The sequence below is a fragment of the Hyla sarda genome, chromosome 2 (genome assembly GCF_029499605.1).
Source record: "Hyla sarda isolate aHylSar1 chromosome 2, aHylSar1.hap1, whole genome shotgun sequence".
Classification (NCBI taxonomy): domain Eukaryota; kingdom Metazoa; phylum Chordata; class Amphibia; order Anura; family Hylidae; genus Hyla; species Hyla sarda.
In genome coordinates this window covers 354,407,597-354,433,403 of record NC_079190.1, presented here as the reverse complement: position 1 = coordinate 354,433,403, position 25,807 = coordinate 354,407,597, and the positions used below count along the sequence as shown (strand labels likewise).

The following is a 25,807-nucleotide window of genomic DNA, read 5'->3' as shown; positions in this document are numbered from 1 at the left end:
CCAATTTTTTTTAAAGATGTGCATTGCTTTCTTTGATAAGAAGTCACATATAGGTAAGCCAACATCCAGACTGCCCACATTTTTCATTTATTCACCCTATTATGAGGTTAACATGATTTAGTAATCTAGTAACATTGTATCTCTCACATAAAGGCTATGTTCGCACACCATTTTCGGAGTCTTTTTTCAATCTTTGTGTTTCACCCATTTTTCATCCATTTTTAGCTACAGCTCAAAATAAGGTTAAGAAAGCGTGTGTAAATATAGCTTAATAGTAAGTTACCCCTTGCCCCCCTTTTTGACCTTATATACTGTACATTGTTTAAACCCTAGTTAGGCCAGATTCACACGTTGCGGTCAAATTAAAGCCTCACTAACATGAAAAGTTGTCAAAAGCCGCTTAAAGGGGCAGATTTACTAAAAACTGGCATTTTACATAAAAATGTATAACAATAATTTAGCAACTTTCACTTGAGTGCCTGTCACAGTAGGCAAGTGCACCTGCCCCCTATATTCACCCATGTAAACTATCCCCATAAACACATATGTAGAGATTTATCAAAACCTGTGTTGAGCTAACGCTTACCAGTTGCCCATAGCTACCAATCAGATTCCTTCTTTCATTTAAAAAAGGCCTTGCAACTGAATTACCGAGTGCTTGTTTTCGACCACCAAATAACAAACTAAATGTAACACCAGCAGCTGGTAGCCGCCAGCATGCAACACGTCCTGCTGCTTGCCCATGATATGCCCAATTTGTGTAAATGTGGCATTAGTATTTAGTAGGGATCGACCGATATCGTTTTTTTCGGGCCGATACCGATAATCGGTGGAGGTTAGGGCCAATAGCCGATAACTTATACCGATATTCCGGTATAAGTTATCGGCTATTTATCCCCCCTCGACACCGCTGCAGAGCATTGATTTAAAGCGGGCGCTTTAAATCAATGCACTGCGGTGGCTTTTGCGGTGCCATAGGCCGCCGCCACCCGCTTCTCTCCCCCCTACCTGTCAGGGTGGTCCGGGCCATCCATCCTCCCTTCCTGTAGTGTCCGGCGGCATTCCGGTGGAGGGTGAACCGGTCCGGGCTGTCCTTCTTCTCCGGGGGTCCTCTTCTCCACTCCGGGCAGCGACGCACATGACGTCACGGCGTAGCGGCATCTATGCAGCGTACTAGGCCGGAGCCTGCCCGGAGTGGAGAAGAGGACCCCCGGAGAAGAAGGACAGCCCGGACCGGTTCACCCTCCACCCGGAATGCTGCAGGACCACCCCCATTACGGGTAAGTTTAATTTTTTTTTATTGACTCGACCGGTATAGCGGTATGGGCAAAAATCCATACCGGTATACCGCCCAGCACTACGGGGGGCCGTCATGGTGCAGATCGGGGGGGCGGTCGCGGTGCGGTGGGGGCGGTGCGGGGGGCGCTGCATTATCGGCTTATCGGCAAGGTAATTGCCTATACCGATAATGCCCAAAATCGTGATTATCGGCCGATAATATCGGCCATACCGATAATCGGTCGATCCCTAGTATTTAGCATGGACCTTCACTTGACAGCAGACTTGAATAAGTGGACTTTAAATAAAAGTAGTTGAGTAACCCTGGCAGTGACACTGCAGAACATTCTAGTTAAGTATATTTCCAGACAACCTGGCAGCCTCTGCGATGACCTGCGTATGTGTATGTATGTATATATATATATATATATATATATCTATCAGACAGACAGGAGCTTTTATAAAGTCCATGCACTAGCTTTAGCACCAGAAATAAATATTTATAATGTATTCAGAAAGTAGACTTCAGACTCTCTCACTTTTTTCACACTTTATGTTATGGCTTTGTGTTAAATTAAAAGAAAAATTTAAGTTTTTCCCCATTGGTCTGCACTCAATTAAGTCAGAAGGTTGGACATTGTTGCGATTAATAAAAAAGGAAAAACAAAAATATTGCACTGACGTAAGTTTTCAGACACACTACTCAATACTTAGTTGAGTGCCCAAATGTTTGCACACATGGATTTGTGGATTTTCAGCAGTTCTTCTCTGCAGATCCCCTCAATCTTTCTCAGGCTGAATGGGACTGTCAGTGGAAGCCATCTTTAGGTCTCTCCAGAGATTTTCGATTGGGTTTAATTCACGATTTTTGCTGGGCCATTCAAGGAGATTGTGTTCTCTTTGCTGTGTGTTTAGGGTCATTGGAAGGTGAGGCCCAGAACACCCTTGATCATAACAGCTACATTAACATCACAATTTTAACATACGGTTTTGTATCAATCTCCCCCCCCCCAAACAGGAAACAAAAAACTGACAAAACCGTATGCTATTTTATGTTTATAAAAAACTTTTATATGGTTTTTATAATCCTTTCCACAGCCACCCAGGACTCCTGCAGCATCCTCTGGCAGCGGGAGTCCCACCTCGGCCGGTGATGCGCCATAGCATAGCATTGATTAGTGTTCTCAGTGTTCTGCTGCTTGAAGCAGCAGATAGCCGAATGGACGACTAAGAGGCAGGTGAGGACCCACTTTTCGTCCAGTAAGCTGATTGCGATTTTGTCGCAATAGTCCAGATCAGCTCCGCTGAGCTGCCGGGATAGTTTTAGTTTCATTTTAGATGCCGCGATCAACTAAAGGGTTAATGCCAGGCATCGGCCCGGTCAGCACTGCCCGGCATTAGCCGTGGGTCCTGGCTGCCCGTAGAAACCGGGACCCACTGGGTTTAACCCGCTCTCTGCTCGTGAGAACGGTTTAAACCCTGTTAACTGGACCAGGGCGTACATGTATGACCTTGGTCCTTAAGTACCAGGGCTTAAGGGTGTACCTGTATGCCCATGGTCATGGACAGGTTAAAGGAGGAGTATAGTGAAATTTTTCTTCATCCTATTGTGCCCGGGCTGCAAAAAAAATAAAACAAACATTAAAGGGGTACTCCAGGGCTAAACATCTTATCCCCTATCAAAAGGACGTCTGCCACGCCCACTCCTATAGACTTGCATTGAGAGGCGGGAGTGGGATGTCACGATACTCAGTCCCCTGCACCGCCCGTCATCAGCCACAAATCGATCCTCGTTCTGTGCAGCTGAAAAACGCGGGTGCTGCAGGAGAGATCGTGGGGGTAAGATGTTTAGCGCTGGAGTACCCCTTTAACTCACCTTCCCCCATTGTGCCTCTATAGCTCTTCGGTCCTGGTCCTGTGCACGGATCCTCACACTGCAGTCAGCGTATGGCCGGCCGCAGCGATGTCCCGCCTCAGCCGGTGAGCGCAGTATCCTGTAAGGAGCCTGGGCCCCCACTTCTCCCTGCTGCCCGGGCTCCTTACCTGACACTGCGCTCAGCCTATCACTGGCCGAGACAAGACATTGCTACGGCCGACGATACGCTGACTGCAGTGTGACGATCCGTGCACACAGAAGAAGAAAGGAGACCGGGACCGAAGAGCTATAGCGGCGGAACGGAGGAAGGTGAGTTAATGTTTATTTTTTGGGGGTTTTTTTTGCAGCCTGGGCACAATAGAATGAAGAACATTTTCTCTTTACTACTCCTCTAAGAGAAATGGGGGCCTCCGGAGCCTAATTTTTAAGTGGCAAAGGGTCTAAATACTTAAAGGGGTACTCTGCCCCTAGATATCTTATCCTGTACCCGAAGGATAGGAGATAAGATGTCTGATCTCTCCTGCTGCACCCCGGTATATCAGCAGCCTGGAGCTATGTTTGCTCTGTGGCTGATGACGGGCGATGCAGGGGACGGGGTATCTTGACGTTGCGCCCCCGCCCCCTCAATGTAAGTCTATGGGAGGGGGCGTGGCGGCCATCACGCCCCCTCCCATAGGCTTGGGTTGGAGGGGCGGGGCGTGACATCACGATACCCTGTCCCCTGTATCGCCCGTCATCAGCCACAGAGCAAACATAGCTCCAGGCTGCTGATGTAGGGGGTGCAGCAGGAGAGATCGTGGGGATCTTTTAGATAAGGGATAAGATGTCTAGGGGCAGAGTACCCCTTTAAGTCCATGGGAAATCTTAGTTTTTCCTTTTTAATACATTTTCCCAAAAAATTATCTGTTTTCACGCTCTCATTATGTAATGCTGAGTGCAGAATGATGGGAGGAAATTTTTTTTTTTTTTTTGCACAAGGCCGCAACATAGCAAAATGTAAAAAAAAATGATGGGGTCTGAAGACTTTCTAAATGCATTTAAATAGAGCTATGAAATGATTGAGCACCCCAATAAAGATTAACCACAGATTTAAAATATCACTTTGCACCTGGATGGGTTAAATTAACAAAACATATTTCTCCCTGGATCTGTGTACTAATTTTTGTCAAAGCAGTTGCAGGCCTGGCAGTGGGGCCTCCTTTCTCCAAACTTCTGCTATGCGTTAAGTGAAAAAATGCAGTTGGACATGGCTGTGATTAATTCCTCTACAGTCCCTTGCTGGCTGTATTGTAAGCATGGGCTTAGCTATCTGCTCCATCAGTTCCTCTAGGACTATGTTAACTGGATTGCACTGTTTTACAGATGGGCATCAAATGGGGCTCAGGAACCCAACATTCTTTTATCTTGTGTGGGATCTTTACTCCGCTGTGTTCATCTACCTTGTAGTGCTCTGTCCATATAGGAAATGCCTCAAGTAATCATTTTTGCCCAGAGGTTGGTGAAGGGTTAATACAGGAGGAAGCACAGTTTAGTATCATTTATTATTCCACTTAAACTTAGAGTGAAAGAGTAAAGAAGTGGTTAAGAGTGTGACAATCAGAATTAAATGTAAAAACATTCTTGAGAAATAGGTAGCATGGGATATAAACATATATCAAACAGAGAAAAATTCCTTACGTATACTTTTGCCAAGATAAACTGGTAGTTTCCAAGCCCCCTAAACAAACCCTGCTTACAATCAATTTAGTTTTCTCTATAAACACTGTCTTTTGTCTGTCTGAGGAAGAAAGGTGCATGGACAGGCTCACAGCTGCGGCCATATCTGTGCATACCGTGATTAGATGTCTGTCTTGTCTTGTGTAATGCCTTCCATTCATAGGGTGCACGGACTGGAAATATGAACTGCTATGTTCTATCTCTTGTACCACCTATTTTCATAAAGTACAACATTTATAAAAGTAGCTTTGTTTCATGTAGTACCACATGCATTTTTTCACTTTTTTTTTACTATGGAATATGAACTGGTCTCATTTGAAACACTGCTTTTGGCTATGTAACCTATATCTTACCTGGTTGTGCTAGCCATATGCTGTAATAATGGCTAGAGGCTTGTCTACATATTCAAAGGAACTGAAAGTTTTATAAAAGACTTTGATCACTGTCCTGCCATATTTTATATAGGACAACGTTTAAAGTAATATTTTTTGATGCATATGGTTTACTGCATGGTCCATGTTTAGAACTGAAGCCTACAGAAACCAATTCTCGGCATTGCATCAGTCTAAAGCCCTAGTGTAAAATCCAGTGCCAATACCAGACATGCCATCTATCTACTTTCCTTGGACTTTATGCATGTACAGTGGGGATCAAAAGTTTGGGCACCCCAGGTAAAAATTTGTATTAATGTGCATAAAGAATCCAAGGAAAGATGGAAAAATCTCCAAAAGTCATCAAATTACAGATTAGACATTCTTATGTCAACAAAAGTTAGATTTTATTTCCATCATATACACTTTCAAAATAACAGAAAACAAAAAAATGGCATCTGCAAAAGTTTGGGCACCCTGCAGAGTTAATATCTTGTACTGCCCCCTTTGGCAAGTGTCACAGCTTGTAAACACTTTTTGTAGACAGCCAAGAGTTCTTCAATTCTTGATTGAGGTATCTTTGCCCATTCTTCCTTACAAAAGTCTTCCAGTTCTTTGATATTTCTGGGCTGTCTTTCACGCACTGCTCTTTTAAGGTCTATCCATAGATTTTCAATTATGTTGAGGTCAGGAGATTGTGAAGGCCATGGCAAAACCTTCAGTTTACGCCTCTTGGTGTAATCCCCCGTGGATTTCGAGGTGTTTTTAGGATCATTATCCATTTGTAGAAGCTATCCTCTCTTTAACTTCAGCTTTTTCACAGATGGCACCAAGTTAGCATCCAAAATTTGCTGAAATTTTATTGAATCAATTTTTCCTTCTACTCGTGAGATGTTCCCTGTGCCACTGGCTGCAATATAACCCCAAAGCATGATTGATCCTCCCCCATGCTTAACAGTTGGACAGAGCTTCTTTTCATTAAATTCTGTTCTCCTTCTTCTCCATACGTACCTTTGCTTATTCTGGCCAAAAAGTTAAATTTTAACCTCATCGGTTCACAGAACTTGTTTCCAAAGTGCATCAGGCTTGTCTATATGTTCATTTGCAAAGTTCAAACGCTGATTTTTGTGGTGAGGACATAAGAGGTTTTCTTCTGATGACTCTTCCATGAAGACCATATTTGTACAAGTATCTCTTTATAGTGGAATAGTGTACCACAACTCCAGTGCCTGACTGATCTTTCTGGAGGGATTGTGCAGTCAAACGTGGGTTTGAATTGTTTTTCTCACAATCCTGCGAGCTGTTCTGTCTGATATTTTTCTTGGTCTTCCAGATCTTGCTTTAACTTCCACTGTTCCTGATGACTGCCATTTCTTAATTACATTCCGAACAGAGGATATTGACATCTGAAAATGTTTTGCTATCTTCTTATAGCCTTCTCCAGCTTTGTGAGCGTCAACTATTATCAGTCTCAGATTTCTAGACAACTGCTTAGAAGAACCCATGGTGCTGATTGTTGGGGCAAGGTCAGATGAGTCTGGGCATTTTAAACCTTTAAGATTAACATCACCTGGTCTTCCCAGATGATGATTGAGAACAATCCATGACACTGGCAGGTCTCAGCTTTGCAAAGGGGACAGTGCATGCTATAAATTCTGCAGGGTGCCCAAACTTTTGCAAATGCCATTTTTTGTTTTCTGTTATTTTGAAAGTGTAAATGATGGAAATAAAATCTAACTTTTGTTGACATATTATAAGAATGTCTAATCTGTAATTTGATGCCTTTTGGAGATTTTTCCATCTTTATGCACATTAATACAAATTTTTACCTGGGGTGCCCAAACTTTTGATGCCCACTGTATGTTGTTGTATAGGACTGCAGGCAAACCTTCTGCATGACATAGAAGGAATCATCCAGTTTTGTGACACATAGATTATTTATTTCATATAATGGTGTCCAGTGGGTATTTAGACACTAGGATTATTTTGTTAAGAAATATGCCTTCCATTTTTAAAAAATTCATATATTGTTGGTATTAAGCTATACCTACTCCCTTTCCCCTGCAGCTCCCATTTGGTTTCCTCTGTTCCCCTGATTCTTCAGAGACCAGAGCTCTGAACAGGACTTTCCCTCTTAGCCAATCAGTTGCTGTAGCAGTGTCCCATCTTGGTCAGTGATCGGCTGACAAGGCAGGTTCTGCTCCATCCATTCAACACGGAAGCAGACAGAACAAAAGCATTGGAGGACGGGAAATTACCGAACAGGAGCTGCTAGGGAATAGAAGTAGTCAAGTATAGCTTTTTTATTTTATTTTTTTTCTATTTTTCTGAGGCCCCAACAAGATATGATTTTTGAATAACACCTTTAATTTAAGATCACATGTCTACTAGAAAAGAGACTATACATACACATCTGTCCATAAAGGCTATCATGAGCCATCTGATTTCACAGAATGATTGTGCATGCAAAATCACCTCTTTATTAGGAACAGAAGAACTCCGTCTTTGTTTTGGGAGTCCTTGGGTTACCATAGGGCAGGCCTCTATGACAATTGTTTGACATATGCTAGTTGTTTTAGTTTTCAATAACTTCATTATCTGTAAAGCAGCAGGTAAGTGTTTACCACATTTGTCAGCTAATGTACTTATATTAAAAGCACAATATAATTTTTATAGAAATCTCCCCTCCTTCATCTATGTATAAAGTATTCTCAGTTGCTCTCTATAGAATGTATTATCATACTAGATGGTTCTGTCAAAGCTTGGAGATGATATGGATAGTTACCAGGCAGGAAATAAATCTGAGGCTGACAGTACAGCAGAAAGTTGATGGATTATGCAGTGGTGTCTGAGCGCTGAGATCTGAGACCACACACAAACACACACACTTTGAAAGATAGCAAAAAAGTGTGCAGTAGGTGACCCAGCTACTGAGCATAGGATGGGGCTGGTTCTTGTTTATCCGAAGACATGAAATATTTTACACTATCTGTCAAGCATACAGTATGTAGAGATGCAGTAAATTGTGTGGAGATATTTGAGTAGACTCTTAGTATAATTGCGTGCCAGTTGTTCGCAGCTAGATATAATCGAGTTATATTACATAAATATTAATAAACATGTTATTTACATTGCAGCACATTACATTGACTGGTACAATTTTTTTTGTCTACATAAATTTCACAAAGTACACTGTTCAAAAAAATAAAGGGAACACTTAAACAACACAATGTAACTCCAAGTCAATCACACTTCTGTGAAATCACACTGTCCACTCAGGAAGCAACACTGATTGACAATCAATTTCACATGCTGTTGTGCAAATGGAACAGACAACAGGTGGAAATTATAGGCAATTGGCAAGACACTACCAATAAAGGAGTAGTTCTGCGGGTAGTGACCACAGACCACTTCTCAGTTCCTATGCTTCCTGGCTGATGTTTTAGTCACTTTTTGAATACTGGCGGTGCTTTCACTCTAGTGGTAGCATGAGACTGAGTCTACAACCCACACAAGTGGCTCAGGTAGTCCAGCTCATCCAGGATGGCACATCATTGCGAGCTGTGGCAAGAAGGTTTGCTGTGTCTGTCAGCGTAGTGTCCAGAGCATGGAGGCGCTACCAGGAGACGTGGAGGAGGCTGTAGGTGGGCAACAACCCAGCAGCAGGAGGAGCATTGCCGAGCCCTGCAAAATGATCTCCAGCAGACCACAAATGTGCATGTGTCCACTCAAACAGTCAGAAACAGACTCCATGAGGTTGGTATGAGGGCCCAATGTCCACAGGTGGGGGTTGTGCTTACAACCCAACACCGTGCAGGACATTTGGCATTTGCCAGAGAACACCAAGCTTGGCAAATTTGCCACTGGTGCCCTGTGCACTTCACAGATTAAAGCAGGCTCACACTGAGCAGATGTGACAGAGTCTGGAGACGCCGTGGAGAACGTTCTGCTGCCTGCAACATCCTCCAGCATGACCTGTTTGGCGGTGGGTCAGTAATGGTGTGGGTTGGCATTTCTTTGGGGGGCCGCACAGCCCTTCATGTGCTGTAAACCCGCCAGTGCGAATGTACCCTAAAAACATTACACTACACAAACACAAAATAAAGGATAAAACACTACATATACACCCCCTTACACTGTCCAGGCATGCTGGGAGTTTAGCAACAGCTGGAGGCACCCTGTTGGAGCCCTGTCGTATTTCAAGGAAACTCATATGGGGTATTTCCGTACTCGGGAGAAATTGCACTACAAATTTTGGGGGGCTTTTTCTCCTTTTACCCCTTATGAAAAGGAAAAGTTGGGGGCTACACCAGCCTTTTAGTGTAACAAAATAATTTTTTTACACTAACATGCTGGTGTTGTCCCATACTTTTTATTTTCACAAGCGGTAAAAGGAAAAAAAGACCCCCAAAATTTGTAATGCAATTTCTCCTGATTACGGAAATACCCCATATGTGAGCGTAAAATGCTCTGTAGGTGCACAACAAGGCTCAGGAGTGAGAGCGCTCTATGTACATTTGAGGCCTAAATTGGTGATTTGCACAAGGGTGGCTGATTTTACAGCGGTCCGGACATAAACGCAAAAAAATAAATACTCACATGTGACCCCATTTTGGAAACTACACCCCTCACAGAATGTAACAAGGGGTATAGTGAGCCTTAACACCCCACAGGTCTTTGAAGAATTTTCATTAAAGTTGGATGAGAAAATGAAAAAAAATAATTTCACTAAAATGCTGGTGTTACCCTAAATTTTACATTTTCACAAGGGAAAATAGGAAAAAAGCCCACCAAAATTTGTAACCCCATTTCTTCTGAGTAAAAACATACCCCATATGTGGATGTAATGTGCTCTGCAAGTGCACTACAATACTCAGAAGAGAAGGAGCGCCATTGGGCTTTTGAAGAGAAAATGTGTCCAGAATTGAAGGTCACGTGTGTTTACAAAGCCCCCATAATGCCAGAGCAATGCCCCCCCCACATGTAACCTCATTTTGGAAACTACACCCCTCATGTAATGTAATAAGGGGTACAGTGAGCACTTACGCCACACAGGTGTCTGACAGATTTTTGGAACAGTGGTCCGTGAAAGTGAAAAATTAAATTTTCCATTTGCACAGCCCACTGTTCCCAAGATCTGTCAAACGCCAGTGGGTTGTAAATACTCACTGTACCCCTTATTAAATTCTGTGAGGGGTGTAGTTTGCAAAATGGGGTCATATGTGGGGGGGGTCCACTGTTCTGGCACCACGGGGGGCTTTGTAAATGCACATAGCCCCTGACTTCTATTCCAAACAAATTCTCTTTCCTAAAGCTCAATGGCGCTCCTCCTCTTCTGTGCATTGTAGTGCACCAGCAGAGCACTTGACGTCCACACATGGGTTATTTCCAAATGGGGTTACAAATTTTGGGGGTCATTTTCTCCTATTACCCTTTGTAAAAATGTAAAATTTGGGGAAAAACCAGCATTTTGGTGAAAACATTTTTATTTTTTCATTTACACATCCAACTTTAACAAAAAGTCGTCAAACACCTGTGAGGTGTTAAGGCTCACTGTACCCCTTGTTATGTTCCTTGAGGGGTTGGTTTTTTTTATTTTTATTTTTTGCTGTTCTGCAACCATTTCAGCAAAATTTGCTTTCCAAAAGCCAAATGTGACTCCTCTTCTGAGCACTGTAGTGCGCCAGCAGAGCACTTGATGTCCACACATGGGGTATTTCCATACTCACAAGAGATGGGGTTACAAATTTTGGGGGGCATTTTCTCCTATTACCCCTTGTAAAAATTTTACATTTGGGGGAAAACTAGCATTTTTGTGAAAAAAAATAAAATAATTTACACATCCAATTTTAACAAAGTCGTCAAACACCTGTGGGGTGTTAAGGCTCACTGTACCCCTTGTTATGTTCCTTGAGGGGTGTAGTTTCCAAAATAGTATGCCTTGTGGGTTTTTATTGCTGTTCTGGTACCATAGGGGCTTCTTAAATGTGACATGCCCCCCAAAAACTATTTCAGAAAAACTCTCTCTCCAAAATCCCTCTGTCGCTTCTGAGCCCTCTAGTGCACCCACAGAGCACTTGACATACACATATGAGGTATTTCCTTACTTGAGAGAAATTGGGTTTGCACATTTTAGGAAGATTTCTCTCCTTTTACCCCTTGTGAAAATTTAAAAACTGGGTCTACAAGAACATGCGAGTGTTAAAAATGAAGATTTTTAATTTTCTCCTTCAGTTTGCTGCTATTCCTGTGAAACACCTAAAGGGTTGACAAACCTTTTGAATGTCATTTTGAATACGTTAAGAGTGCAGTTTTTATAATGGGATCATTTATGGGGTATTTCTAATAAGGCCCTTAAAATCCACTTCAAAACTGAACTGGTGCCTGAAAAATTCTGTTTTTGCAAATTTTGTGAAAAATTGGAAAACTGCTGCTATACTTTGAAGCCCTCTGATGTAAAAACATGTCAACTTTTAATGATGCAAACATAAAGTAGACATATTGTATATGTGAATCAATATAAATATATTAATTTTCCTTATAAGCGGAGAGCTTCAAAGTAAAAAAAAAAAATGCTACATTTTCAATTTTTTCATAAAATTTGGGAATTTTTCACCAAGAAATGATTCAAGTATCAACAAAATTTTACCACTAACATAAAGTAGAATATGTCACAAAGAAACTGTCTCGGAATCAAAATGAAAAGTAAAAGCATCCCAGAGTTATTAATGCTTAACCCCTTAAGGACCAAGGACGTACCGGTATGTCCTGAGTCCTTTCCCTTTCTATAACAACGGCCGGGACCCGTGGCAGTGATCGCGGTGCGGCACGCTATTAACCCTTTAGACACGGCGTTCAAAGTTGAACGCTGCGTCTAAAGTGAAAGTGAAACCATGCCGGTTAGCTCAGGGAGCTGTTCGGGATCACCGCGACACAAGGAGGGTCTTCTACCTTGCCTCCTGGTGTCCGATCGCCAAATGACTGCTCAGTGCCTGAGATCCAGGCATGAGCAGTAAAGCGGCAGAATCATCAATCACTGGTTTCCTATGAGAAACCAGTGATCAATGTAAAAGATCAGTGTGTGCAGTGTTATAGGTCCCTATGGGAGCTATAACACTGCAAAAAAAAAAGGTTTAAAAAAAAGTGAATAAAGATCATTTAACACCTCCCCTATTAAAAGTTTGAATCACCCCCGTTTTCCCATTTAAAAAAAAACAAAAAACTGTGTAAATAAAAATAAACATATGTGGTATCTCCGCGTGTGGAAATGTCCGAATTATAAAAATATATTGTTATTTAAACCCCATGGTCAATGGCGTACGCGCAAAAAGAAATTCAAAAGTCCAAAATAGTGTATTTTTGGTCACTTTTTATATCATGAAAAAATGAATAAAAAGTGATCAACAAGTCTGATCAATACAAACAGGGTACCGCTAAAAACTTCAGATCACGGTGCAAAAAATGAGCCCTCATACCGACCCATACGCGGTAAAATAAAGTTATAGGGGTCAGAAGATGACAATTTTAAACGTATAAATTTTCCTGCATGTAGTTATGATTTTTTTCAGAAGTACGACAAAATCAAACCGATATAAGTAGGGTATCATTTTAACCGTATGGACCTACAGAATAAAGATAAGGTGACATGTTTACCGAAAAATTTACTGTGTAGAAACAGAAGCCCCCAAAAGTTACAAAATGGCATTTAAAAAAAATAAATTTTTGTCTCACAATGATTTTTTTTTCCGTTTTGCCGTAGATTTTTGGGTAAAATGACTGATGTCACTGCAAAGTAGAATTGGTGGCACAAAAAATAAGCCATAATATGGATTTTTATGTGCAAAATTGAAAGGGTTAGGATTTTTTAAAGGTAAGGAGGAAAAAACTAAAGTGCAAAAACGGAAAACCCCCTGGTTTAAAGTGACAGCGGTCAGATGTGCAAAAAATGGCCAGGTCCTACAGTGAAAATTGTCTGGGTCATTTAGGGGTTAAAGGGTACCTATCATCAAAAAAACATGCTAAAGATGAATGCCTAATGAATAACTTTTTAATAGGATGTAATTTAAAAATGTCATTATTTTTATGTTAATTTTTAATGTAAGAAACTCACCTCTAGGAGGGTCTCCCAAGGCTTTGTATTGATTTCGGACTCATGGCATGAGTGTGAAATCTAACTGCAGCCAAGACACTTACGAGCTCAGCACAGCTCCCAATCAGACAGGCGGGAGCGAGCGCTGTGCCCAACAGCAACGACCAACTTCCCCCAGCCGCAGCGCACCCCAGCTCCACCGTGATTACTAGCAGACTACAGAGCCTGACATCGCCGGCCACAGCGCAACTCCCGCTCCCTGTAATTACAAGCAGGCTGCAGCGCACCCCCCGCTCCCACATGATTACAAGCAGGCTACATGGCCGGCCGCAGCGCCCAACGCCACTCATCCCTGGGAGCCTGGTTGCGAGCCCCGGAGCCGCTTGGGAATGGCATGAGCTGACATCTGCAGCTGGGCCACTCCCCCTTTCTCTCTCGGAGACTGCATGAAAGTGAGCATCAAAGAAGGCACTAATAGAGGTAGGGAAAGGGGTTTTTAGGGGAAAAAAAGGTAGAATTAGAGTCGGGGACAGATTGGGGGGGGGAGCCATTAGGGAAAGATGAGTTCATGATAGGTACCCTTTTAGGCTGAGCTACAGCCTTTAGCAGCAAGGAAACCTGACTTACTTCTAAAATGGCTTCCAGCAAGGAAGTATCATTTCCATTTTTGGCAGGGTAAGGGTTAATTCCCATTAAATTATTTTTCCCTAAATATTTCTCTAGACTTGTCCCTGAATACTGACTCTAACATGAAAAATCCTTGGACCCTCACTGTCCTTGTATAAAAAAAAAAAGATCACACTGGGAGAAACAAAAGCAACAAGATACAGAAGCAAGGCCTACACAACAATAAACCAATCAACTAACTTGACTTAATACAAACAAAACTAGGAAAGGAATACTGGGTGTACATGCCCAAAGCATATATGGTAATCCATACCAAATACCTAGGAGCTGAGCAGAATGATCAGTTGGTCCATACACAGAGAGGCACTTGGCAGAGCAATTGCCATAAACAAATAGACAGATAATCCTTGCTCTTTGTTACAATTAGCCTATATACTGTATATTTATGTAATGCAATGGTGCATTCCTATTACAGAAGTAAGGCTCTGGCCACGTCACATATAGAGCCTATATTAGTGTTATACCATAGAATGCTTTCTAAGGAAATGTGGTAGAAATCCAGTGGGATATGTCACCCATAGACACTACTTGCAAAAACATTTGTATTGTCTACTGTAGCTTTTTATACCATGTAATAAGTATATTGATGTATTCTGACCCGATGGAGGCCATTCTTTGGCCTTAAATGAAGCCTGGTATGTACACCAAATGTAGGCTCTGAATGTGTGTGAACAGAGCCTATTACGAGAACGTTCAGCAAAAATGTACTGGTAGCACTTGTAATTTATAGAGGTTTAATAGGAGTTTAATGGTAAAATTCCACTTATATCCCTGCTACATTTAAAATACTTTTAATAGTAGCTGTGTTACTGTTCTATGATGGTATCATTTACATACTTATCTAGAAAGGTGAACTCTACTTTAGTCTTTCAGCCATGTTGGTCATAAATCAGACAGACACATCCTATGACTTGCATCAAAGCCATCTCTGGGCTTGTGTTGACGTTAGCAATCACCTTGGTGCTATATACACAACTTTGCCGGGGAATTCTGAAAAGATAATACATGTCAGCCTCAGGTGGTGCCAACAGCAGAAGTCTACAGTTAAACAGTTGAGAGGGAGATCACTTGCTTGTAAGGGTCAGACTGTGATCTCATCCTGCCTGACTGTGCGATTGCATTAGGAGAGGATATATTGGGATTTAAAAAACTGTGATACAGATCAAAGCGTAAGCAGATGTATCCTTACCAGGATTCGTCTAAAAGGCATTAGGGTGACATCCAGAAAATGTAGCACGTCTGCGTATGATACATCTGTGTCTCCATTCAAGGAGAGGGCACACTGAAAGCATAGTAAAATCTATAGCTGTATTAGTAAGAAGTTATATTTATATGTTAGAACAAAGGTCACATTGTTAATTATGGCTTTTCTATTGTTATAGAATAAAATCTGCTGCTGATAGTGTAGAGATCTAGGTATTGTGTGACAGTCTTCCATACCTATATTTAAATTTAACATGTAAATAGATTTGTATATAGGTTTTGTTTAGAATGCTGTTATTCATATGCTGATAGCCTCTTTAGGTTCCATTGGCTCAAGTTAATTTATATATGTATATATTTTTGCTTTACCCTTTCTTGATTCAACTTCCTTGTGTCAATAAAATAAAGGTTAGAAACTGATGAGAAATGATGAGTAATATTAGGTATTGATAGCTTTATTCATTCACATTGTTGGTCTTTAAAGGGGTACTCCACTGGAAAACATTTTTTTTTTAATCAACTGGTGCCAGAAAGTCAAACATATTTTTAAGTTACTTCTGTTAAAAAAAAAAAAAAATCTGAGGACCTTGCAGCTTGCTGGACCAATACTTGTAATAATCTTGACTTTGACTTGTAATTAGACTTGACTTGACTATGTGCAGGACTTAACTAGTTTCAGTGACAGCAGACATAGACTTGAGACTTACTGGAGAGACGGTAGCTTTGTGGCCTTCCAGATGCTGATCACTTGCACTGAGTTCTCTGGTGGTTGCTGCCTCAGCAAAGACTTTTTCTCAGAGCAGATCGTAGAGTCTAAGAGAGAATTGCAAATGGCCACCCCTTTATATAGTGGGGTGCTAGACTAAAGCCCATTGGTCAAGCTGTGGGTCATAGGTTAAGCTGGTGCTCTTTGGGAGTACATGTTACAAAAAATCATGTAACTGCATAACATGTGACAGGCTTACTCACAGGTCCTTGAGACCTCCCACAGGTCCTTTATACTATCTTTACATAGGGATCCTGTCTATGCATTAAAGTGACATACACACCATATAAAACAAAAGGGGCAGTTCCTGCAGAGGAGCCCCCAGGTCACTGAGGGACTCAACCTTACAGGGCCTACAGGTAGTACAGGACCGTGTACCTGTACTGGGACATCACACCAGCATGCCCACACAGCCTTTGTACAGGGTACATTCACATGGGCGGGGGTTTACAGCAACTTTTTCCGCTTTAAGTTTAAGCTGGGGCAATTTTCCGCTGCAGCACAAACTCCCAGCTGGAAACTCGCTGGAAACCCCCGCCCGTGTGAATGTACCCTAAAAATACTACACTACACAAAATAAAGAGTACAACACTACAAATACACACACCCTTACAGTGTTACCACCCCTCCACCCCCCTATAAAAATTTTAAACGTCTCGTACGGCGTGGTTTCCAAAACTGTGCGTCCAGCTGTTGCAAAATAACTCCCAGTATTGCCGGACAGCCATTGACTGTCCAGGTATGCTGGGAGTTTTTGTTGGAGGCACCATGTTTGGGAAACACTGCTGTAGGGTATTTTGGTGGAGGAGGCACCATGCTTGCATCTGGGTCCGTCCCTATGACAATCCCTAATTTAGGCCTCAAATGCACATTGCGCTCTCTCACACCAAAGCCCTGACGTATTTCTAGGCAACCGTTTAGGGCCACATATGGGGTATTTCCGTACTTGTGAGAAATTGCACTATAAATTTTGGGGGCTCTTTCTCCTTTTACCCCTTGTGAAAAAGGTAAAGTTGGGGTCTATACCAGCATGTTTGTGTATAAAAAAAAATCTATATTTTACACTAACATGCTGGTGTTGCCCCATACTTTTTAGTTTCCCAAGAGGTAAAAGGAAAAAATTTGTAGCACAATTTCAGAAATACCCCATATGTGAATGTAAAGTGCTCTGAAGGCGCACAAGGCTCATTAGTGAGAGCGAACATGTACATTTGAGGCCTAAACTGGTGGTTTGCACAGGGGTGGCTGCTGGTTACAGCCGTTATGACATAAACGCCAAAAAAATTAATAAAAAAAACCTGAATGTGACCCCATTTTGGAAACTACACCCCTTATAGAATGTAACTAGGGGTATAGTGAGCCTTAACACCCCACGTGTTTTTCCAAATTCCCAAATTTTTCTTTTACACAAGTGGGTATTGGAGAAAAAGCCCCCCAAAATTTGTAACCCCATTTCTTCTGAGTTAGGAAATACCCCATAGTGGATGGTAAGTGCTCTGCGGGCAAACTACAGGGCTCAGAAGAGAAGGAACAAAGTTTGGTTTTTGGAGAGTAAATTTGGCTGGAATTGAAGGCCATGTGCGTTTACAAAGACCCCCCCCCCCCCCACATGTGACCCCATTTTGGAAACTACAACCCTCCCGGAATGTAACAATGGATGCAGTGAGCATTTACACCCCACAGGGTACTGACAGATGTTTTGAACAGTGGTCCATGAAATTGAAAAATAAAATGTTTCATTTGCACAGCCCACTGTTCCAAAGATCTGTCAAACGCCAGTGCGTTTTAAATGCTCACTGCTCCCCTTATTACATTCTGTGAGGGGTGTAGTTAAAGAAAAAAACTCCTGTTCACCTGTGGGGGGGGGGGTTCCGCTGTTCTGGTAGCACGGGGGGCTTTATAAGCGCACATTTCTATTCCAACCAAATTCTCTCTCCAAAAGCCCAATGGTGCTCCTTCTCTTCGCAGAGTACTTAACATCCACATATGGGGTTAGAATTTTTGGGTGGCTTTTTCTCCTATTACCCCTTGTGAAAATGAAAAATTTAGGGGAACACCAGCATTTTAGTGACAAATTTATTTTTTTCATTTTCACGTCCAACTTTAGCGTAAGTTTGTCAATCACCTGTGGGATGTTAAGGCTCACTATACCCCTTGTTATGTTCCTTGAGGGGTGTAGTTTTCAAAATAGTGTGATAGTGTTCCATGTGTTTTTTTTTTTTTGTTTGTTTTTTTGCTGTTCTGGCACCATGGGGGCTTCCTAAATGCGACATGCCCCCAAAAACCATTTCAGCAAAATTTGCTCTCCAAAAGCCCAATGTCACTCCTTTCCTTCTGAGCCCTCTAGTGTACCCACAGAGCACTTTACGTCCACATATGAGGCATTTCCTTACTCGAGAGAAATTAGTTTACACATTTTGGTGGCTTTTTCTCCTTTTACCCCTTATAAAAATGAACAAAAATGGGTCTAAAAGAACATGTTAGTGTAAAAAATGAAGATCTTGAATTTTCTCATCCACCTTGCAGTTATTCCTGTGAAACACCTCACGGTTAACAAACTTTCTGAATGTCATTTTGAATACTTTGAGGGGTGAAGTTTTTATAATGGGGACCATTATAGGGTATTTCGAACATAAAGACCCCCAAATTCACTTCAAAACTGAATTGGCCCCTAAAAATTTCTGGTTTAGAAATTTTCGTGAAAAGTTGGAAATTTGCTGCTAAATTTTGAATCCCTCTAATGTCTTCAAAAAGTAAAAACATGTCAACTTTATTATGCACACATAAAGTAGACATATTGTATATGTGAATCAATATATAATTTATTTGCAAAGTCCTTTCCTTACAAGCAGAGAGCTTCAAACATCACATTTTTCATGAAATTTTTCACCAAGAAATTATACCATCAAGCAAGTATCGCTGAAAATTTACCACTAACATAAAGTAGAATATGTCATGTAAAAACAGTCTCGAAATCAAATTCATAAGTAAAAACATCCCAGAGTTGTTAATACTTAAAGTGACAGTGGTCAGATTTGAAAAAAATGCTCTGGTCCTTAAAGGGGTACATCTTATCCTCTTATCTTAAACATCTTATCCCCTATCAAAAGGATAGGGGATAAGACGATAAATCGTGGGGATCCCACCACTGGGGACCCCCGTGATCTCCTGCAGCACCCCCAGTTTTCAGCGGCACAGAACGAGGATCACTCTGCGGCTGATGGTGGGTGGTGCAGGGGATGGAGTATCATGACGTCACGGCTCTGCCCCCTCATGCCATCATGTCCTGCCCCCTCAATGCAAATCTATGGGAGGGGGCATGACGGCCATTTTATTATGTTTATTCATGCTAAATTAAAGGAGATGTCTGGTGCAGACTTTTTCTATTCCATCCTGCCCAGGCTGCAAAAAAAGACAAAACAAACTTTCACATACCTTCCTACGTTCCCCCGGAGCTCCGCAACAGCTGATCGGTCGGCTGAGCTGTTTACTTCCTACTTCCCTTAGCCCGTTACGTCACACGGCGCTTCAGCCTATCACCAGCCAAGGCGGGACATCGCTGCAGCCGGTGATAGGCTGAAGCGCCGTGTGACGTACCGGGCTAAAGGAAGTAGAAAGTAAACAGCCTGGCCGACCGGTCAGCTGTTGCGGATCTCCGGGGGAACGTAGGAAGGTATGTGAAAGTTTGTTTTGTCTTTGTTTTTGCAGTCTGGGCAGGATGGAATAGAAAAAGTCTGCATCGGACATCTCCTTTAAAATGTAGCTTGGGCACAAGTCAGCAAGGTCAAAGAGGCAGCTCCAAGTCAGCAAAAAATATGCTTTAGGGCTGGATTTGCACTACATGTATGAGACATGATTTACACGTCACTTGGTGTTGCCACCCCATCTTCTTCCTGATAAGTACGCAAAGCAGTTGTCACTTACCTTTTGCCGCTCTTGGTGGTAGATCATAAAAAGTGCATGTACTTGATAGCAGTGGAGAAAAGATTACATAGGACAAAATAGGTGGCATTTTTTAAGTACAATTAGCAATAGAAATAGTTTCTTCCAGTATAGGATTTCATCATTATTCTAGCAGGGATAATATCAGCTGTAACTGCAGTTACGCATGACTTAGGGGGTGAACTACGGAACGTAGCCATACCTCGACTCTGCACTATAAGTGTTTTAAAAGATGTACTAGAAGTATTCTACATAAAGTGAAGAAAAAATAACAATAAAACAGAACAAGTTGAAGAAGACAACTAAAGTGTAAGTTGTTCATTGCTTGTATTGTAAAGGGTGGGCCATTTATATGGATACACCTCAATAAAATGGGAATGGTTGGTGATATTAACTTCCTGTTTGTGGCACATTAGTATATGTGAGGGGGGAAACTTTTCAAGATGGGTGGTGACCATGGCGGCCCTTTTTGAAGTAGGACATTTTGAATCCAACTTTTGTTTTTTCAATAGGAAGAGGGTCATGTGACACATCAAACTTATTGGGAATTTCACAAGTAAAACAATAATGTGCTTGGTTTTACCATAACTTTATTCTTTCATGAGTTATTTACAAGTTTCTGACCACTTATAAAATGTGTTCAATGTGCTGCCCATTGTGTTGGATTGTAAATGCTACCCTCTTCTCCCACTCTTCACACACTCATAGCAAGTAAAATCTTAGTAAACCGCTATAAATGTGATCTTCCGCTAATCCGACATTTGATATACCGGCATGGATCGCTTCTCATATTAAATAAATTGCAGTCAGTGTCCATATATGGTGTACAGTTCAGATTATGGTGAAGGACACCTTTTATAATTACCAGCCCCTGCAGATAAGAATGGTTTCTTAGTGTAAAGCCATATAACTGGACGTCCAGGAGGCAGATGGTGTATCCCGTAGAGGCTGCGTTAACAGCGCTGGCATGCTCTGAAGCGACTTGCCCGGTTGCCACAGGCCTAGGAGAAGTCGCTTGTCTCGGAGGTAGATGGACCTGCTCCGGAAATGGAAATAGAAGCAGCCTCGTGGAGAGCGCCTCGGCGTCTGACGTCAGTCAGGTAGGTAAAATTTGGCAAGATGGAATGATGGATTTGCAGAGTTTGCAGAGCTTAAAGGAATATCACCTTAGTATGGCTGGCTGTTAGAATGTGGAAGCTGAGGTTATTGGATTGCTGGAATTATGCAGTAGTCTTTTATCGCCTCTAGACGCGTTTCAGGGTACTTTAATACCGACCTTTTCCTCAGTAGAGGTTTACTAAGATTTTACCGTTTTGTACCATTCTGTATATTTTTTTTATTACCTCCCCACAAGGGCCCCGTGTAAGGAGGTTGCTATTAATGATACTTTTTGCAATTATTTTATAATTTTTCTCATCTTTAAAGTGAAGCACAGTTCTATTTAATATTTATTATTCATCATGTACCATTTTATGGTATTAGTCTAGAGGCTTATGGTACCCTTTTTCTCACTTGTGTTCAATGTGCTGCTCATTGTGTTGGATTGTCAATGCAACCCTCTTCTCCCACTCTTCACACACTAATAGCAACACCGCAGGAGAAATGCTAGCACAGGCTTCCAGTATCCGTATACATTGCTATATACTACTATATACACCGCAGGAGAAATGCTAGCACAGGCTTCCAGTATCCGTAGTTTCAGGTGTTGCAGAATGGGCAAAACAAAAATTGGAACAGGACCCTCAGTTTACGCAGATTTTGTTCAGTGATGAGGAAAACTTTTATGTGAATGGTGAAGTTAACAAACAAAACCACCGCTATTGGTCTGACACTAACCCACATTGGATAGATCCCTCCAAGACTGTTGGAACACAAAAATTGATGGTATGGTGTGGTATATGGGGTACAAAGATAGTGGGGCAATTCTTCATCAATGGAAACCTCAAGGCCACTGGATATGTGAAATTGCTACATGATGATGTTTCCCTCTTTATGCACTGAAGCTGGCACGTTCCCTGAGTTTTTCCAGCAAGATGGTGCACCACCACATTATGGGTGTCATGTCCGAGCATTCCTAGATGAACAGTTTCCTGGAAAATGGATTGGTCGTCGTGGGCCAGTTGAATGGCCCCCAAGGTCTCCCGATCTGACCCCCTTAGACTTTTATCTTTTGGGGTCATCTGAAGGCAATTGTCTATGCTGTGAAGATATGAGATGTGCAGCACCTGAAACTACGGATACTGGAAGCCTGTGCTAGCATTTCTCCTGCGGTGTTGCTATCAGTGTGTGAAGAGTGGGAGAAGAGGTTTGCATTGGCAATCCAACACAATGGGCAGCACATTGAACACATTTTATAAGTGGTCAGAAACTTGTAAATAACTCATGAAAGAATAAAGTTACGTTAAAACCAAGCACATCATTGTTTTTCTTGTGAAATTCCCAATAAGTTTGATGTATCACATGACCCTCTTCCTATTGAAAAAACAAAAGTTGGATTCAAAATGGCCGAATTCAAAATGGCTGCCATGGTCACCACCCTTATTGAAAAGTTTCCCTCCTCACATATACTAATGTGCCACAAACAGGAAGTTAATATCACCAACCATTCCCATTTTATTAAGGTGTATCCATTTAAATGGCCCACCCTGTATATAATTGTTGTTCCCTGCCCGTGGATTTAAAGGACTGTTTGCTAGGGGGAATCTTGTGGAGCTCCACACCTGGGCCTTTCGTTATTGTGAGAATCATGCACTGTGTCATGATTTTCTTCTAAAAGTCCCCTAAGACGACCTGCAAAGTGTATAAAAAAAAAAAATGTAATAAAGGTTTAACTCCTTCCATATAAAAAGTTTAAATCCCCCTTTTTTCCCAAATTCCATATAAAAAAAATATATAAACATATTAAAAATTTACATATTTGGTATCGTCACGTCCGAACTATTAAAATCTAACATTATTTATCCTGTACACCACGTAATGATTAAAAAAAAAATACCAAGCCCCAGAATTGTTTTTTTTTTATCACATCATACCCCAGAAAAAATTTAATAAAAGGCGATCAAAAAGTCTGATCATTAAAAAAAATTTTTATAAAACGTTTTTAGATTTTTTAAATTAATAAAACCAAATGTAAACTATACAAATTGGGTATTGTTTTAATCATGCCAACCTTAATAATCAAGATAGCCTGTTAGTTTAACCGCATGGTGAATGACGTAAAAAGGAAAAATCACCCAAATTTGCTAAATTATTATAACTTTTTTTTTTTTTTTTAGTTTCACCTCACAAATGTTTTTTTTTTTTTTCATTATACATTAGAAAGTACAATTGGTCCCACAAAAATAAGCCATTATATGGGTGTAGAGGAAAAAATTAAAGAGCTGTAACACTCATGTTTCTGAAGACAGGAACTCCGGTGTATGTGGATCCGCTGGACCTGTGTGGCAGATGACTCGGACCGTGCCAGGGAGCGGAGTCTATGGTGCCACTGGTCTTCACCAGAGCCCGTCGCAAAGCTGCAGGCGACACCCAGGTCGCTACCCCCGGCACGGCTCGACCACACAGGAGGCTGAGGAGATGCGAAGCACAGAAGGGATGAGACAACTCCTAGTCAGGATAGCTGTAGGTCAGAGCAGGCGGCACAGTAACGTAGTCGGGACGTAGCAGAAGTTCAGTAGGCAGAGAAGCAAGGTCAAGGTCACAAGAGCAGGAGATCTGGTACACGGCAAGGCAATACTATGGAATGCTTTTACTAGGCACAAGGCAACAAAGATCCGGCAGAGAACTGAGGAGGGTGGAGGAATTTATCAACAAGATACAGGTGGTTACACTAATGAGTGTACTGGCCCTTTAAATCTTAATGCTCCGGCGTGCGCACGCCCTAAGGGACGGAGAAGCAGAGGCAGGGGAAACACCCGGAGAGTGACGGACTGGGGCTCGCATGCGGGTGCGTTCCACAATGCGAGTACCAGCCCCGTCGGCAGCAGAAGGTAAGGGGGCCATGCGCTCACGGCCAGCGTGTGAGGCTGGAGCGCATAGCGTAACAATAGCTATTAAAGGGCGAGGAGAAAAAAACAGCGCAACAACAAAAATTGGCCTGGTCCTTAAGGGGTTAAATTCCATGATCAATTGGAATCACAGAATTTAAACGCTAAATTCCGGTAATCCCTAATCATTCTGATCCTGCACAGTTGTGGCATAAATGCATAGAAATCCAAACACCAAAATTGTTTTGGTCACATGACATCCCAGAAAAAAATGTAGTAAAAAGTGATCAAAAAGCCAGGCCTACACAAACGTGGTGCCACTAAAAACTACAGCTCATGGTTCAAAATAATAAACTCTAACAGCTCCGTAGGGGGAAAAATAAAAAAGTATTTAGTTTGTTGTTTTTCTTCTCCAAGTTTCCATTTTTCTTTCAACCATAAAACAGAACAAAAAGTTTAATATCATTGGAATCGTACTGACACATAAAAAAAAATTTCCATGTCAGTTTTACCGTATTATGAACTTCAAGAAAAATGATTGCCTAACAAAGTTGCCCAATTTTTTTTAAAGGGGTATGCTGGCCAAAGACCTCTTATCCCCTATCCCCACCATGCCCCGAGACTGGAGCAGCAGACTTGCATAGAAAGCAGTTGCTGCACAGAGATCGCGGGGGGTCTCAGGCCCCCCATGATCAGACATCTTATCCCCTATACTTTGGATAGGGCATAAGATGTCTGAATACCCCTTTAACTTTTGCCCTATCTATAATTTCTTTTTGGCTTTGGGATACATTTTATGATAAAATAAAGTATGCCAATTAAATGTTAACCTTGTGGCCCAAAAAATGAGCCCTAATAAAATGTGTCAGTAATAAAATACAAAAGCTATGAGTCTTAGAAGGTGAGGATGAAAAAACATAAGCCAGAAATCTAAATCTACCGGGTCATGAAGGGGTTAAAAGTGGCAGGCATCCAGAGTCCTTCAGACCTCTGGAGAGCCATTACAACTCTGGACTCTTCTGTATTCTGCTTTTTTATAACAATCTAATGAATATCCGTATCTGTAACAGAACTCTGTGTCCTCCCCTTTGGGAAGCTTGTGTGAAACAGTCCCTGTTAAAGCAAAGGGGTAGCTGGTAGTGACACTCGGGATGTTCTAAGTATAACATATATATCCTCATTGACTCTTGGAATGAAACTATGTGACAGACACTTGATTCAGATTGTTGCTATCCAATGGCTCCAGAGTAGGGAGGCTGAAGTCTAGAGATAGAAAACACACAAAGAAAATAACAGATATGAGATTGGTACATACTGTAACAAATGAGAAGCTTAAATGGAAACTCTTTAAAAAAAAAATCATGTGATCAAGTGATCTAAGCGTTGCGCTTGAGATTAGAAACATAAATACACAAAAAAAAAATATATATATATATATATATATATGACAAAAACCAAGAAACAACAGCACTCCTAAAGAAAATAGAAAAGGTGCTGGGTGCAAGCTACTGAGAAGGAACTAAGTCCAAAAGTTCCTAGGCATACAGAAAAATACAAAGCCAGTGCAGCACTCCATAGTGGTGAAAAAAATGTGGATTTATTCCATCAGAAAATATGACAAAGCAGCGACGTTTCGATCCTCTCCAGATTCTAGAGAGGATTGAAACGTCGCTGCTTTGCCACATTTTCTAGAGGAATAAATCCACATTTTTTTCACCACTATGGAGTGCTGCACTGGCTTTGTATTTTTCTATATATATATATTTCAGTGATTTTCAGCCCTTTTAGCCAGAATACATTGTACCTGTTGATCTTTTACATATGGTATAAAGAGCAATGTGCCCTGTAATATGAGGCAGAAGAGCCCTAAAGGTATATAAAGAGCAAGCAGAG

At 41.6% G+C, this 25,807-nt stretch overlaps 1 protein-coding gene and 1 long non-coding RNA gene across 7 annotated transcripts in view; one reads left to right on the top strand and one right to left on the bottom strand.

Annotated features, from left to right (window-relative positions):
• LOC130356578 (uncharacterized) overlaps positions 1-15,608 on the bottom strand; it is a 31,321-nt gene extending 15,713 nt beyond the window's left edge. The window contains exons 1-2 of the long non-coding RNA XR_008888923.1: positions 15,207-15,608; positions 14,855-15,007 (exon numbers count right to left, since the gene is read on the bottom strand). This is a non-coding gene — a long non-coding RNA (uncharacterized LOC130356578). The remainder of the gene's footprint in view (positions 1-14,854; positions 15,008-15,206) is intronic.
• ST7L (suppression of tumorigenicity 7 like) overlaps positions 1-25,807 on the top strand; it is a 193,484-nt gene that overhangs the window by 145,291 nt on the left and 22,386 nt on the right. The window lies entirely within an intron of this gene.